This window comes from Onychomys torridus, chromosome 2, assembly GCF_903995425.1.
Source record: "Onychomys torridus chromosome 2, mOncTor1.1, whole genome shotgun sequence".
Classification (NCBI taxonomy): domain Eukaryota; kingdom Metazoa; phylum Chordata; class Mammalia; order Rodentia; family Cricetidae; genus Onychomys; species Onychomys torridus.
The window spans coordinates 116,055,828-116,070,535 of NC_050444.1; the positions used below are offsets into that span (position 1 = coordinate 116,055,828).

The 14,708-nt window shown below is 45.1% G+C and overlaps 1 pseudogene; it reads left to right on the plus strand.

The window, feature by feature from the left end:
- Nucleotides 1-3,294: 3,294 nt before the first annotated feature.
- LOC118578691 lies at nt 3,295-4,165 on the plus strand (annotated as a pseudogene).
- The last annotated feature ends 10,543 nt before the right edge of the window (nt 4,166-14,708 follow it).

A 14,708-nucleotide genomic window follows, 5' to 3' on the forward strand; every position in this document is an offset into this window, starting at 1 on the left:
TTTTCTTGTTGGGGTGAGATGGCTCCGTGGAAAAAGGTTCTTGCTGCCAAGTCTGATGACCCCAGGGATCCATATGGTAGAAGGAAAGAACCAACTTCCACAAGTTGTCCTTTGACTCACTTACCTGTGGCATCCTTAGTTTGATCACCCCACCTGTACTTCCTGCCCAGCTACTGGCCAGTCAGCGTTTTATTAAACCAATTCAAGTGACAAATCTTTACAGTGTAGAAGAGGATTATTCCACAGCAAGAACAGATGTCTGGATTCTTGCTTGGGATACTGGGAAAAGAAAAGACAGGTGCTGTCACCGGAGCCACAGAACACTGACCTGAGGAGGTGCGGGCAGCTGACACACGGTCATGGGCTAAGCCTGCCTTCATGGGAGAACCCATCCCGGAGGCAAAGAAAGGAAGAAATCTGTCTCTGGGGAACCTCATTGGCCCCCATGTCTGGACATTCCAATTATATGAGGGAATAAACCGTCCTTACTGTGTAAGTCAAGTCAAGTCAGGCTGCCTGCCACTTGCAGTATAAAGAAGGTTAAATTAGGTACTATTTTTCTACCTAGAAATTAACAATAAAATGCATGTAAGGGCTGGGAAAATGGCTCAGTCAGCAAAATACACGCTGCACAGACCAATTTTTTTTTCTAACAGACAGGAAACCTCAGTGGCTGGAGATATTCTCTGGGATGTACCTAGCACCAACCAGATATAGGTGCTGCTCTCTTGGGGGTTTGAAGGATCCTTTGGGGGTCATCAAACACTGTCCTTTCACTTTCCCAACTGAAGAAACTGAGGCTCCCCACAGAAGAGGGCTTATCTTATTGGTACTGCCCATTGTGGCAGAGACAGGTCTCCAACCCAGGTCTTCTAATAAATGCTCATTAGATGAAATATAATCATCAGTTTGGATGCCAATTGTCTACAAAATGCCAATTCTCCCTGGAAGGGCTCCTGCGTAACTGCTTCCTCAGGAGTTTCACAACAGGTTTGGAGTTGTTAACTCATTTTTCAGCTTGTCCGAAACCACACATGATATAGAGTGCCAGGCTGATGCGGGAAGGGATTTTTCTCCACCAGTCAGCCAGGTGGCTTATTTCAGCCCCTGGAGTAGCTGTTAATCAGGTTGCAATAGACTTCAGCGTTTCACTCAGAACCTGGTGGCAATCCTAATACTCTGCCACTGCTGGCTGCTGACATGGCTGCAAAATGAGCCAGGCCGATGGTCCCATCCCTTGTCAGTTTTATTGAGGGGTCCCTTCAGAACGGTTCCTGCTGTAGCCGACCTCAGCAGGGGCCCCTTCCTCACCTCAAACTGCTCTCCCAGGGCACAAGTGATGCACCCTGCTCTCAGAAATTTAATAGCATCGAGGCAAGAGCTAAATGCTCTGCTTGGGGCCTGTCCAGCTCTGCTCCTGCACTCAGGGGTGGCCTTTGGAGCTCCACACTCCCCCAGGAAGGATTCTCCCAGGAGAATCCCCAGGAAGTCCTCTTTTCCTGCTCATGGATTTTTTTCCCCCTGAGACAGGGTTTCCCTGTGTAGCTTTGCTCCTTTCCTAGAACTCACTTGGTAACCCAGGCTGGCCTTGAACTCACAGAGATCTGCCTGGCTCTGCCTCCCGAGTGCTGCCCATGGATTTTTATGAGAAGCTCCTTCAACTCTGTTACACCTTTTCCACCCCATACAGATCCAGCAGAAATATTGCTAAACATGTTGAGCTTGGAGTGGGGAAACAACTTCAGGCAGCAGAGGTAACGGGTACAAGGCCACATACATGGCTAAGAAATAATGGTCTTGAGGCTCGAGAGATGACTCAGCGGCTAAGAGCACTGACTGCTCTCCCTGAGGACCCACTTTGGTTTGGTTCTGAGCACCCACATGGAGGGTCACAACTGTCTGTAACTCCAGTCTCAGGGGATCCGACGCCTCCTTCTGGCCTCTGCGGGTATTGTATACTCATGATGTACTACTCAGGTGGAGCACATGTGCACAGAAAAAAAAAAAAAAAAAGAACTCTTTAAAAAGAAGAAAGAAACACCAGAACAGGAGTTAAAAAAGAAAAACAAAAAACAAAAACAAAACAAAAAAAACAGGATGTTCAGTTCCCAGGCTAGAGTCCTCTATGACTGTTCTACAGCGTTTATAAGCTTATGAAATAAATGCTCTTAGAATCTACTGACAGCACATCTACCCTGTATGCAAATGGTCATGAGCTTACCTTGACAACAGAGCGTTTTTATCCTTCAGACACTTTGAATCGCTGCTTAGAAATCATAGCTACACAAAGAAAAAAAAATTGAGACCTTAAAAACTGCTCTCCTTGAGACAGTAAAAGAACATTGGAAAAGAATACATGAGGGGGTCTGTGACAGAACCGTTCAGTGTCTTGACTGTGTTCCAAGCCATAGAGGTGATAAAACTGAATAGGCAACACACACACACACACACACACACACACACACACACACACTGCCTGAGAAAGAGGAGGAATCTGAACACAATGGCATGAGCTGGCAGTGCCACACCATGTCCTGCTGTGATCACAGAACACCGTTCATCAAATATTACCACCTGGAACTGGGCAAAGTACATAATTGATCCCTCTGTGCTCGTTCTTAAGATTTCATGAGAGGCAACAATTCTTCAAATGAGAGGAGCATCGGAAAGTAAAAATCAGTGCACTCTGAAGCTAGTAAATATTTACAGAATGTAATATGCCAGTTAGGCCAGTGTAGAGAGTCAAGTGTTGTATCCGTATTTATATATATTTTAAAAATGAGGAAAAGTAAATGATTCTTATCAATTCTATAGGGTAAAATTACATATGATTGGATGTGAGTGCATTATGAAGTGTGTGGTGTGTTATGGGCGGGACCTTCAGGATAGAGACCATACAGGGTCTACAAATGTGTTGAAGTGGCTGTATCCATCACCCTGGAACACCATCTCCACTGAAATGTGTGCCCTGGATGCAGTGCCACGCTAGCCAACTCTAAAACGGGGCTCCGAGTATCTCCCAATGGCTATTTCTTTCCGTGTTCTCCAGACTGTCAGTGCTCCACAAGGTGGCACAATCTTCTGAAGGTAAAGTTTGGCAATATTTATCAAAGGTTTGAATTGCTTGTACCCTTTGACTCAGGAAATGATAATTATCTATTGGGTGGGTATGGTTAGTTCAAAGTGGTGAGGTTGAGGTACATTTCCAAGTTACGTCTTGCTTTCTGCATTGCCCAGGGATGGGTCCATACAGTGTTCTTGATTCCCACAGTAACTTAAAGGGAGACTTGCACAATGTCTGGAACCCTTGATGTCCTGCAGATGAAGGAGGAGGGTGTCCTCAAATTCCTTGTGAAAGGAACCTGATTAGGTGGCACCAACCTTGACTTTCAGATGGAGCAGTACATCTACAAAAGGAAAAGAGATGGTACCTACATCAGGATCTGAAGAGGACCTGGGAGAAGCTGTTGCTTGCAGATCGGGCTGTCACTGCCATTGACAACTCTGCTGGTGTCAGCGTCACCTCCTCCGGGAACACTGGGCAGTGAGCTATGCTGAAGTTTGCTGCCGCCACTGGAGCTACTCCAATTGAAGCCCACTTCATGCCTGGGATCTTCACTAACCAGATCCAAGCAGCCTTCAGGGAGTCAGCTTCTAGTGGTGACTGATCCCAGGGGTAACCACCAACTCCTCACAGAGATGTCTTATGTCAACCTGCCACCACTGTTCTGTGTGACACAGATTCTCCCCTGTGCTACGTGGACATTGCCATCTCACTCAGTCTCAAGGGAGCTCACTCAGCGTGTCTGATGTGGTGGATACTGGCCCAGGAAGTACTCTGCCTGTGTGGCACTATCTGCCATGAATGCCCATGGGAGGTTATGCCTGACCGACAGAGACCCCCAAGGAGATTGAGAAGGAGGAGCAAGCTGCTGCTGAGAAGGCTGTGACCACAGAGGAATTCCAGGGCGAATGGACCACACCAGCTCCTGAGTTCACTGCTGCTCAGCCAGAGGTGGCAGACTGGTCTGAGGGTGTGCAGGTGCCCTCTGTGCCCATCCAGCGGTTCCCTCCTGAAGACTGGAGTGCCCAGCCAGCCACTGAGAACTGGTCAGCAGCTCTCATGGTTCAGAGCACCGAGTGGGTTGGTGTCACCACTGAGTAAGCCTGAGCTCCTCTGCAGACCCCCCAGCAGAGGATAAATGGTGGTAGGAAAATAAAGTTCTTAAACGCTGGGGAAAATGTCATCTCCTTTATGTTGTCCTATATTTCCCAATTTTTGTCATTGAGGAAAAGGGAATCTGATCAAGGCCATTCAGAGATTGATGGCCAAGTAGAGACCGGTCACTCCAAACTCAGTGCTGTTACTATGACACAGAAGGCACGAGAGAGGGAAGTGAGAGATGACAGAGGGTGGACACTTGTATCCATGCAGTACAGTGGAGAGACCAGAAGTGACCCCATACACTCATGGTCCAGGGACATTTGACCAGAGTGTCCAGGTAAGTCAACGGAGAAATAACAACCCCAGTAAATAACGCTGAGGAAAGTGGATATCCCAACTCAAAAGAATGACGCTGACCTCTTCCTATTTTATATGAAGAATTAATCAAAACAAAGACAACATCAAAGAGGAAGAGTAAAAATGACTAGCTCTCAGAAGAAGATCCAAGTGCCAGTTCGGAGGCAACAGCTGCTGGACACAACACTAACAGCAGCAGAGGAAATAAGCAAATCATTTGAGTTTGGCAAATCCAACGATCTTTGGGTGTCCGAGGACATTGTTAAGTAAACAGACAACTCAGAAGGGGAGAAAAGTGTTGTGAATTATGTATCTGATAAGATCCAGTATCCAGAATAGATAAAGAATTCCTAAATGTGGCCAACAGAAGACAGCAACCCTATTAAAGCATGGGCAGGCTGGGGCTGCAGCTCAGTGCTTGACAGACTGTCTCAGATGTCCAGGGCCCTAAGCATGAAAAATATGATCAGTGCCAATAGTTACCAATAGGAAAGTGCAAATGAAAACCGTAACAAGAGATGCTGTATAAAACAGCCTGATGATTTTTTGAAATTTTCCCATAGTGATGTTGTGTGACTCAGCAATTCTAGGTAAGTACCCAACAGACTAAAAACCATATGTTCACACAAAAACATGTGTATGAAGAATGAAATGTGATGCTTCAATTCAATGGAATGTTACTTTGCTATATAAAGGATTAATGCATGCTACAAGGAATTAGCCTTGCAACATCATGGTAAGTGAATGAGGCTGTATAATACATGCTTCCGTTTATATGAAATATCTAGCCAAGCCAAATCCCCAGGGATAGGGTGTCTATCTGTGGGTGATGAAAACATTCTGGAACTAGGTGATGATGGTTGGATGATGCTCATACAACTTTGTGAACATACTAAAAAAGCCACTAAATGTATGGGTTGTTTGGTACGAAAATTACACCTCTCAGAAATAAAACTGGTGCTCCTGGGACAGTATCTACCCACTTGGAGGAGAACCCAGTAGGATCACTGTGGTGGCCAGTCAGCAAGGAGTTGCTGTCTCAACCAGGGAAAGCAGTTTTATAGGTGGCCCAGAGCCAGGAGTATGGGTAGAAGTGGGCCTGGATGGGGCATCAGAGAGGGGTGGCCTGATGCACATGCTCTGAGCCCTTCTTCCTCACACAGCAGCAGAGCTCCCCATAACCTCCTCTTTCCTTCCTTGGCAGCACTGACCCTTTAGGATGTGTCTAGGGTCTTGGGTTGTCAATCGCTTTTTGATGACAACTTACAGAAAGCTGCTCTCCTGAATGCCTTCCTAATACGGTGGAAAGCATCGTTCTCAAATGTAACCAGTACAGTCGAGGGCTTCTCAGGAAAATCAGCGGCCATCTTCTCGTCCCCCAGGTCTTTGTCAGTGTTTCATCTTCACCAAACAGGCTGAAGAACTCCTCAGTTCCCAGACTGAGCCAGCGGGGTGAACACAGTGTCCCCCAGCTCTTGATGGTAGATCCCTGTGGTTCTGTATGCTCCAGACTGGGCAAGTGGGAGCTGCAGCAGATTTCCCAGCCTCCCCTGCGTGGGTTAAGGATCACCTGTGTTACTAATAATTGTTGTCTTTGGTAACTTCGAATGGAACGGTAACAAAAGGTATAAATCACCCCCAAGGCTCTTAATTACTCCATTAACAGTTGCTTTGTTATCCCGGATGCCGAGCAGTTGTACTGCTCTGTGAGTACACATCGTGAGTTCAGAGGTACTGGCCTGGCTCCAAGCCAGGACTTAAAATAAGTTATGCTAAATGGATGGCTCAGTTGTTCCCCAGGACTCTCTCTGGGTTTGGGTTTGTGGGCTTAAGCGCATGCTGGAGCAATTTGGGGTCTGTGCATCTTCCAGGAGCTCCATCGAGCCCATGCTGCCTCTTGCCACAGTCACGCCAATTTTCTCACTGCTTTTGGTTTAGATTCTAATGTCGGTGTTTTCTCCCTCCCTTAGCCTCCACATCCTCAGGTACTACTGCGATCCCCCTCTCTCTCTCTCTCTCTCTCTCTCTCTCTCTCTCTCCATGTAGTATGTACTTGGCAAAACTAGAGTTGTAACAATCAAAAAGGAAAATCCAGACTGGGAACATCCAGACAGAAAAACAGACGGTTCCCCTGGGCTCTGGGCTGAGAGTTTTGGAGTTGATGAGACTTCAAACATCCATCATGGTGTCCAGGTTGTCAAGTGGCCAAGCTCGAGCTCCTTTGTGAGAAATTCCAGAAGCCTGGGATGTGGTTCAGACTCCTCTGAGCCCCCTCCCCCTCCAGCTGTCTGATGGAATTGTGAGCTGCGATCCCTAAGGGCAGAAGCTTTGATGATGCAAAGACGAGTTTGACCTCCTTGTGTGACCTCTGGCCTGTCATTTGCATACCCGGAGCCTCTGAGGACACCCGCTTTCCATGTACCAAGACCAAAGATCTGGAGGATGGAGGAGGAGATGCATGGCGGCGCTGTCACCTGGGTGGAGACAACCTGAAAAGCACGCCTTTTGCTCTTGCAGCCGGGAACACCCTGGTACCCCAACCTCAAGCCTCTTGGTATACAGTGAAGAATCTCTGTCCTGGGGCCCTAAGCCTTCCACAAGCGCCTGGCCCATGGCTCCGTCCCTTTGCTTTTCCACCCAGATCTTTAGGACCACAGTTCAGCCTTTAAGACATGCCTATTTCATTCTGCCTCAAAGCTTGTTTCCCTCACACATGTAACCTTTTTGAAGAGAGAAAATGTGTCTTATATGTTTGTGGAGTGGATAAATAATAAAGAAATAAGCAATGATAAAGAAAAATAGGCCTGGTAAACACAGACCATGTAGGAGCTGTGGACCTTTGCTGGACCTCTGAAGCATGTCTTCAAACTGCAAGTTCTTCATGGACACTGAAGAACTCGTTTGCATTTGGTAACAAAAAGCACACTGTTGTCCTGTTCTGTCCTCCTACAACCCCAACTCCAAATGAAAATTCCTTTTTATTGAATCTGCTAACACTGAATCACACAGTCCTTTTCCATCAGAAGCCAGCTCCGCCTCTCCTGGAGATCAAGGACTCCCATTCAGAACCTCCCTGTACATATAACAAAAATATAAGTCTGCTGGTGAGTCAAAGAACTAAAAAGGAGTGCTCTCTCCCTTCCCCCTCTGTGCCTCTGTCTCTCCATGTTCACATCTGCAATGAAATCCATTTATCTCTAGGTGGTGAAATTTTGAATGATGTTAGGGTTTTTCTGTGTTGTTTTCAGTGAGCATCTATTACCGTTCTAATCAGGAAACACACAAACGAACAAATAAACTAACAAGAAAGAGTCACAAGAAGGCTGAAGCTCTATGCTCAGACTCTCCAGCTTAGTTCTAATATTAGATACTCAGTTCTACCAAACCCAAAGAATACACCTATCAGCTAGCCTGGGAAGCTCCTTTGTACAGACAGTTCACCTAGGGAAGCACCCTCGGACCATGTCAGTAGCAAGACTTCCTCTGCTCAGCAGCTCCAGCCTCCCAGAGGACCCTGAATTCACAGAGTTGGGGACCTATGCACTACTGAAATGATGGACTCAGGAGTCTTTCCTTGTCATCATTTGCCTTTTCCTTCAGAAACATTGTCACTTGTCGGGACGAACACTCCAGGCCTACAGTATCTCACTCACATCCCAAACCCCTGAGGTGTGAAGTAGGAACTTTCCCATTTTGAAGAAAAAGAAACAGACCCGTGGGATGGTTATGATCACAGAAAACACTCATCTCCCTATATTTTAACTTGAAATAGTACATACGAGAATCTAATCTGTGGACCAAAGTTTGAAAATACACAACAATAAAAGGACACCAAGATTAAAAAATGGGAAAATGGTGGCACACACACCTTTAATCCTAGCATTCAAGAGACAGAGATCCATCTCTGTGAGTTCAAAGCCACACTGGAAACAGCCAGGCATGGTGACACACACCTTTAATCCCAGGAAGTGATGGCAGAAAGCAAAAAGGTATATAAGGCATGAGGACCAGGAAGTAGAGCTGGTTAAGCTTTTAGGCTTTTGAGCAGCAGTTCAGCTGAGATCCATTTGGATGAAGACTCAGAGGCTTCCAGTCTGAGGAAACAGGATCAGCTGAAGAATTGGTGAGGTGAGGAAGCTGTGGCCTGTTCTGTTTCTCTGATCTTTCAGCATTCATCCACCCCCCCACCTCCCACCCCCCCAAAAAAAGATTAAAAAATGGACATGAAGGCTGTCAGGCTAGAATTAGTCAAGAGTCAAAACAGGGAACAAGACCCCACTCTGTTACTCTAGGCAGTAACAGAGTCTGGGAGGCACATCTTCAGCGCTATGGGCATAATCCCTCATCCATGCTCTTGTAAGCAATCCTAATAAAGCCACTGGGTCACCAACATGAAACACGAAAGAAGAAAGGGGACCAGTTGGGGCAAAGAAGGGGATCAGTGTAGGTAGAAGGGGAATGAGAGGGTCAAGAGGATAAACACGATCACTACTTACTATATATGTGCGTGTGTCTGAAAATGTCATAACGAGATTCATTATTGTATATAATTAATATGCACAGATAAAACCTTTTAAAACCATGATGTGGGCGGGCGGTAGTGGCACATGCCTTTAATCCCAGTACACTGGAGGCAGAGCCAGGCAGATCTCTGTGAGTTTGAGGCCAACCTGGTCTACAGAGAGAGATCCAGGACAGGCACCAAAACTACACAGGGAAACCCTGTCTCAAAAAATATAAATTAAAAAAACCCATGATGAGTGACTACAGTTGGAGGCTAACATTTTCCAAGTCACAACCTGCTGCTGCGCACTCATGACAGATTCTCAGAGGAGTCTGGTGACTAGCTGATGGCGAAGTCCTTAGGCAGCATGTACTATTGTCTAAACAGTTACTGTATTTTCTAATCAATTGTTTTAAGGGGGAAGTATGCATAAAAATCTTTCACGGCCCTTTAGCAGGCTTCATTTGTGGTTCTGTAATTTCATTTCCTTGCTAAGGAAAAAGTGAAACTGCAATTCAGTTTAAATGCTGTATGTTGCAGGCAAGCTGCTTAGGAGATACAGTCTCAGGAACTGGGGGGAACGTGTCTTTAGATGCTGTTGGCACAGAAGAAGAGTCCCTGGTTTGGTCCTCTGGGTGTAAAAGACAAAGAAAGCTTCCCATGGCTTGACAACTTGGAAAGGTGAACTCCAACACAAACGTGGGGAAAGAGGCGGCTCTGGACCAACAACCCCATGAGGTGGTCAAGGGCAATCTGGCAAGTTGGGAGAAGAAGAGGTATTTGCAAGACATCCGATAAAGGATGTATCCCACCATACTCAGAACCCTTATAACGTAACAAGAAGATGAGCAACTCAGTTTTGGAACAGGCCAAAAAGCCAAACAGACAGCTTACCTAAGAAGATACCCAGACGGCGGGTGAGGTAGGTAAGCAAGTCTCTACAGTAGCAGAGCAGTGTCATACCCCCACTGGAGTAGCCAAAATCCGAAGAATGGGCCCACAAGGGACGGGACCCAGGAGATCTCCCTCACTGCTGGTAGCAATGCTGCTTTGGAAGGCAGTTTGGTTGCCTCTCAGGCAGTAAGCAGCCTCTTCACCCACCACCCTGCAGCCATCTCCTTGGCATTTAGTTGAATGTGATTGAAACTTGCAACCATATAAAAATCTACACACAGATATTCCTTATGTTCAGAATCTGGGAATGATCGAGATGTTCATCAGCATGTCAATGGACAAGTCAGTGGTGGGAACCCAGACAATGAGACCCATAAAGAAGCGAACTGGCAAGCTGTTGAGGCTCACAACACAATACTCCAAAATATGGTACCTTGCCACCGTGATCGTTTCAAGCTGAATGAAATTAAGAATGCCAGAGGCAGATGGGTCTCCCTGGCCCTCTGCCCTCTCTGCTCACCTGAAGTTCCTTGACGGGGTGTTACCCAGGGAGCCTGAGCAAATTTGAATACACAGACCTCACTAAGTGTCTTTAGTTTATTTTCCTTAGGTCATTTCCCTTTCTGTACTTTTACATGACTGTCCATTCTTCACCAAACTTAACCAGAAAACACCCAGTTCTCTCAGTCTCTGGGGTACCACTCCTAAAATCCCTAACACCATAAAAAACACTGGTTAAGTAAATTAGTCATGTTTTTCTCTTGTTAACTTATCTTCCAGTGCAGAATGTCAGTTAGCATCTTTACATACCTTTAGTCCGGGAACGCTGTCCATTTTTCTCCTCTACAAAGCCATGAAAGGAGGAAAAGACATGGAGGAGATGAAAATGCAAATAAAAAATGAAAGAAGTGAATGGCCAATAAGAACCCTGGGGAAAGGCAGGATGATGCAGATCAACAGTGTCCCAAGGTTAGTGAGAGGGAGGGCTAGCGGCTAGAGGATTGGTGCAGCAGCAGTGTCCTGTACGGTGTAATAGCAGATACATGCCATTTTACATATACCAAAACCGCCAAAATGCATAGCATAAAAGCAAACCCTAATGTACACATCTGGTGGAGAAGATACAGATAGAGGGGTGTGTGTGTGTGTGTGTGTGTGTGTGTGTGTGTGTGTGTGCAGGAATTCGTTGAGATCTCTGTTTTTTCATTCAGTTTTGTTCTGAACCTGAAACTGTCCTCAAACAAGGTATTTTAAACATCTTCCAATCACAACCACTTTTTACCCAGAAGTTCTTATAACAGCCCCAAGTGTGTAGATACATAAAATCAATATGCAAATCAAACTTTTACCTATAATAAAAATATACTTTAAACAATTATTTGGTATACACACAATTTTACTATTTACTAAAGAGAAATCAAAGTTGCACCCTAATGTTTATTTTTATGTAAAAAGGTTCAATCTAGGATGAGTATTTGATACGTTGGGACCTAGACCACCTTCAACATTTTCCTCATTGGCCAATGTTTTTATCTGAGAGTCATCAAAGATGAGAATGCCACTTTACATACATAAGTAGCTCAAAATGGCAGAGGTGTGTTTAGGTCATTTCAGAAGTTATTTAAAATTCTGCTCTAATTCTAAACCAAAATTTAATGACTTTAGAAAACAAAGCTGAAGTCAGTAACTCAAGCAGCAATTTTCTAAAATCAAACATTTTAACACAACACGATTCAAAGACTCCCTATGGTGAAGTTTGCACGCTGAGAGGTGATATTGTAAAAATCTCCAAGTATTTTCATGGTTAAACCACAGTGTCTCTATGAGAACGGAACACTCTGTGTGTATAGTAGAATTCCTGCAGTCCACAGCACACAGTGGCTTCTGGCTGTGTGAAGGTTCCAGGCAGCCCTTGTTGGCGTGGGGTGGAGGTATGAACCGGGCAAGGCACATGTGTTGCATTCCGAACCAAGGCTGTCATGACCCTGTGCAAAGTGACCCAAGCAATAGCTGCTACAACACCTTCGATTCTTTAAGTGTTTGATTTTGAATTAATTTTTGCTTGCTGCCTGTTCAGATACCTTTCACTGTTGCCAAAGTTTCACAACCCTACATTCAGTTACTTAGCCTTCTGTGGCACAGAAAATCTGTACTCCAAACAAACAAATAAATAAATTGTTTGGAAAATAAAGAAATTTATGTGTGTGTATGAGACCATCACTCTCCTCCTTTATAGGACCAATTGGAGGCAAAATGATGAAATTGGAGGAAGTCTCCCTTTTACATGCCAGTGCTGGGCCCTGCCCTGCCCTGCACTAAGGGTGGTGTTGAATGCGTGGGTGGTTCTGTGGGCAGCCCTTGAACCAGTTTCAGCCTTAACTGACTTTAGGATTCAAAGCAGAATTGCTTACAATAACTGCCCAGGTGACTGACTGAATTGGGATGAGTGTCCTCAAAGCACCTCACAAGACAATTAAGCCATGCTGCTGGGGCCAGTGATGGCTGGCTCCTCTCTTCCTCAGTCTGCAAACTTAAGGTGGAGGTTGAGTGTAGGAAACACCATGGATCTGAGGGAAAGGGGATTTGGGGGATGTAGGAGACGTGGAACTGGATGACCCAGATGAGGGCAATTAGAGGGCTGGGGAGAGACTCAGCTGCATAAGATGGCAGGGAGGGAATGGTGGTATTGAAATCACCCTAAAGGCAAGGGCCAGCCACATGAAGATTGCAAGCAGAGGAACGATATTGCCTGGAATCTTGCATGTTTCTAGAAACTGCTCGATCAACATTCAAAAGAGAAAGGAGGGAAGGGGAAATCAGAAAGAGGTGGGCATACTCATCCACTCCGTTGTCTATCTATTATGTAATAAATAGGGGTCCAGTCATCTGAAGTCAGCGATGTGCCCATTCAAACAATTCACTTCTGGATAATGGTCCATCATTACAGTCATCACCGTCATTATCTGTTGTTAGTCAAAGAATCATTTTCTCATAACATAATGACAAAACATGCTATTAGAAATTTTACTGTAATTTCCAATAGGGACATTCTCCATTTTCTGTGTTTAGGACTGGGGAGGAACCTCACTTTCCATATTTCCTGTATCTGAAAATTTATGAGCATCTCCCAATGAGAGATATAAAACTCAACAGCAACTTTACTGCTAATGATGGGAGACACTGTTTTTTATTTGTAGCCATTGCTCTTTAATGACCTACATAGCTTTAGCACTTTTCCTACCTAGACAAAGGAATATTGATTTTCCTTTTTTCTTGGTAGTAAAATCTGGCTAGAAGAGTGACTCAGCTAACCTGGCATCTTTATTCACTCATGTTTCAGCTGGCATTCTAGAAGTGCATAGGAATCTGGAGAATGAAGTGCCTCCATGCTGGCAATGCTGTCCCGGAGGTAAATGCCTCTGTTCAGGGGCTCAGAGAAGTTCTTCTTCTGCTGTATCATGTGATGTCCTCTTAGACAGATAGGAGAAAAAGACATCTTATTTGGCAAGGGAGAAAAATGCATTCTCAAATGAAAAGAACTGGAAGAGAGGTATAAGAGGTCAACAGCACTTACAAATTGAACAAAGAGATGATTAGAATGTAGACACTTCTTAGGAAACTACTGAAAAGGAAGCTATGGAATCAGAATAGCAAACTAAGGTGACCCAGGACAACTCTTCCCAAAGATGCTGGGTTCCCTGGGCAGCACTGAGCCCTATGGGTTCTCACCACATATGGACTGCACATACTCTGGTTGCCCCAAGACTCACAGTTGTCTGCCCTATGGTTGATTTGTAAATGCATCTTGAATGGGGTGGGTGGAGGGAAGAATGAGCATGCCCATGGGCAAAAAGAACAAAGTTGGCACATTATGAGCTGCTGGACATTGGAAACAAGATCCATAGCTACCACTTTCAAGTCCGCCATTTTGTAGCGAGCAGTGTCAGAACATGGAAGGTCTTGTCATATGGGAGCTGAGGAAAAGGATGCTGGGTGGTCAGGGCTTGGAAAGCTGCAGCCAGAAGGCCTCTTGGGTAAATGTGGTTGTGTGAGAACACAGCTGCACCCACTCACGTGTATGCTGTCTTTGGCTGCTTTTTGGTACATTGACAGTGGGACATAGTTACAACAGAGGCAGATCAGTGACAGGTCTAAAATATTTATTCTCTGGACCTTTATCAAAACATGTTTTATCAGGCCGGTGAGTTGGCTCAGTGGGTAGGGGTACCTGTGCTTAGTTAGCCCTGACAGTCTGAGTCTGCACCCCAGATCCCATAAGGCAGCAGGAGAGAATTGACGCCTAAGAGCCATGCTTTGATTTTTCACATGTATGTAGTGACATGCACATTTCTGAATAGACACAGGTAAAAATGATTAATAATAATATTAAACCATGTTTTAAATGGCAATATCTGGATGAAGAATGGAAAAAGATAGCTTTTTCAAACTCTGTGTCTTCTGAATTTGTGGTTGATTTTAAGTGTGTGAAAGCCAATGACACCCAACTCAAAATGAACTCCAAGAGGTATGGATGACATAGAAGCACCTGCTGGACAGGTGTCTTTCTTTTAACCCTCTCCAAGAGCCTCCTGGGGATGGTTATAATGCACTCCACATGCATTGTGTCATTAGGCAATGCTTGCTTCCGAGGCAACTCCAGAATTTAACATTTAGGCTAAATAATTAAATGAAGACTTGGGCCTACAGGGCTTTGAGGCTCTCCAGCCAAGCACACATTGCTGTCCTTTTATTTAATTGTTGCTGCCTTTTAAGACACATTGGTCCGAA